This window comes from Tenrec ecaudatus, chromosome 3 (assembly GCF_050624435.1).
Source record: "Tenrec ecaudatus isolate mTenEca1 chromosome 3, mTenEca1.hap1, whole genome shotgun sequence".
Taxonomy (NCBI): domain Eukaryota; kingdom Metazoa; phylum Chordata; class Mammalia; order Afrosoricida; family Tenrecidae; genus Tenrec; species Tenrec ecaudatus.
This window is the reverse complement of record NC_134532.1, coordinates 45207040-45209632: the sequence shown is the minus strand read 5'-3', so window position 1 is coordinate 45209632 and position 2593 is coordinate 45207040. Positions and strand designations below refer to the sequence as shown.

The window sequence follows — 2593 nt, the reverse complement described above, 5'->3', positions numbered from 1 at the left end:
ATGTCGTTAAATTCTGACCTCCATGTGCTTCACTCAACACAATCAGTTTCTGTCCATCCTAATTCTTTTTTCCAAATTACTGTAGGCTGAAACTGTATTATGTGAATCCCAGCCCAAGTATCTCCTGTGAAGAGAAAACCAAACCAAACCTGATTTTACCATTTCTGAAATAATTGACAGTTGTATTTTTGAAACATGGAGAAACTGACATTTTGAGATTCTTTTTTTTTTGTGGCTCTTTTTAGTTTATAGCATGAAGGAGTTACACTAGTCCAAGTTAAAAGTGGACCCCAAATGGTTACATCATACAAGCTGTGAGGTTTTAAACTTGTGACAAGGGACAGAGGGAATTTTTCTACTCATTGCAAGGAAATCCTCACTTAAGCTTCCGTGAGCCACAAGCACTTAAAACCCATGAACCTTCAGCTGGTCGTCCTTAGCCAGTCCAATCTCTACAAGGAACTGGCATATGTTCTTGTGCTGGTCACCCTGGAGCTGAATCACTTCTCCATATTCTGGATGCTCAATCACAGTACCATTGCAGGCAAATTTCTTCTTAAAGGCCTTCACTAGCTTCTTTTTGTCGTAGTCATCAGCGATCCCTTGGACAGTGGTCAGGGTCTTCCTGCCGTTGCGCTGTTGAATTCTTATATGGATATAATCCTCTGTCCCCGCAGGCAGCAGGTCATCACCCTTACTTGCATCAGCAAAGGGGTCGAAAGAGTGGAGGTTCTGGATAGCGGACATACGATACGATTCCTTTTCCTCGGTGGAAACGGCCTGCGGAAGGCGGCGGCTGGAGAAGGCGGGCAGGGGGGACGGAGCGTCGGGAAGTGAGGGGGCTCCAGGGGGAGGCTGCTGAGTCCTCGGCGGCGGCTCAGTGACTGGGGCCGACAATTTGAGATTCTTAATAAAGCATCAAAGTATCTCATAGTCATTACAAATCATATAGTGGGGCTGGCCCCAATCCCAACTATGTGGACTCTCCCCTTTCCCTTCTCCCGACCCCCACCCACAGAAGGCACTTCAGAGGACAGCACTGAATCTGAAGCTTGGGGAAAGGAGCATGTCTGATTAGAGCACACAGGAGAAACAAAGAGGGTAGGAGAGTGAGAAGAACACATTCTGACCTACTAATCCCCCAGGACAATATTGCTGCTCACAGCAGACAATGCACAGAGAGGATCATAGGGTCGGTCCCAACAAAAGACAGGATGTCCCTAACTGAACCGTATCACTATGGGGACAACACTGGAGACTCAGTGTGGGACTTGTGTCTGATCTGACCCCATCACATTGGGGCAAAAATAAGGGGATGCAACAGCAAGGGAAGCAAAGCAATAAAAACCCTGGGGAATACAAAAATTAGACTTTGGGAACAGAGTGTGGCATACCACCCCTTCAGACTCGACTGGAAAACATTCCTGAAAGTCTAAAAATAGACCTGGAATGATTCATAGGCTTTTCTTGTTTTGTCATTGACTAACTTTTTGTTGTTATTGCTGTTTGTTTCGTTGGTTTTGTCTTCCTTTGTTGTTTTCTTTGGATTTGCCTTGTTTTTGTGCTTATTACTGTCTCTGCTTATCCATCTAGATAAAAGACGGGATAAACAATCAAGAGAAGGAAAAAATAGGACCAGTGGTTCCTGGGGTGGGGTGGGGAGGGGGACATGGGAGAAGGAGAGATGGGAGAAAAGAAGGGAGGGGGGGTCAAACAACCCAAGGACAAGTTAAGAACAAATGAACTAAAATCGATGAAGAAAAGGCATAGGATGCCTAGTGGGGATTAATCAAAGGCAAAATAAGAGTGAGGAATTACTGAAACCCAAATGAAGGCCAAACATGGTAGTGGGGCAAGAGGAAAGTAAAAAGAAATAGAGAAACAAACTAGGAGGCAAAGGGCATTTATAGAGGTCTAAATATAGGCATGTACCTATGTAAATATATTTATATATAATGGTAGGGAAATAGATGTGTGCACTTATATTTATATGTTAGGTAGTAAGGTTGAAGATGCAAAGTGGGCCTCAACTCAATACTCCCCAAATGCAAGAATACTTTGTTCTAAAGCACAGCATTCTGTGATGCTCACATTCCCAACACGATGGTGGGAGACAAATTCGGTGTAGAAGCAAATGTGGTGAAGAAAGCTGATGGTGCATGGCTATCAAAAGATATAGTGTCTGCGGTCTTAAAGGCTTGAAGATAAACAGACATCTAGCTGAGAAGCAAAAAAGCCCACATGGAAGAAGCAGACCAGCCTGTGTGATCATGAGGTGTACATGTGATCATGTATCAGCAGGCATCAAAGACCCAGAACAAGAAAAAATATCATATCTTTGTGAATGAAGAAGAGTGTGCAGTGGAGACCCAAAGCCCATCTATAGACAATTGGACATCCCCTTACAGAAAGGTCACAAGAAAGAGAAGAGCCAGTCAGGGTGCACTACAGCACCGATGAAACAAACACCTTTCCTCTAGTTCTTTAATGCTTCTACCCCCACTATCATGACCTCCATTCTAGCATACTAATCTGAGTAGACCAGAACATGTACACTGCTACAGATAAGATCTCGCAACACAGGGAATCGAGG

The 2593-nt window shown here is 44.2% G+C and overlaps 1 pseudogene; it reads right to left on the bottom strand.

The window, feature by feature from the left end:
* Positions 1 to 256: 256 nt before the first annotated feature.
* Positions 257 to 828, bottom strand: LOC142443383 (eukaryotic translation initiation factor 1 pseudogene; annotated as a pseudogene).
* Positions 829 to 2593: the final 1765 nt, after the last annotated feature.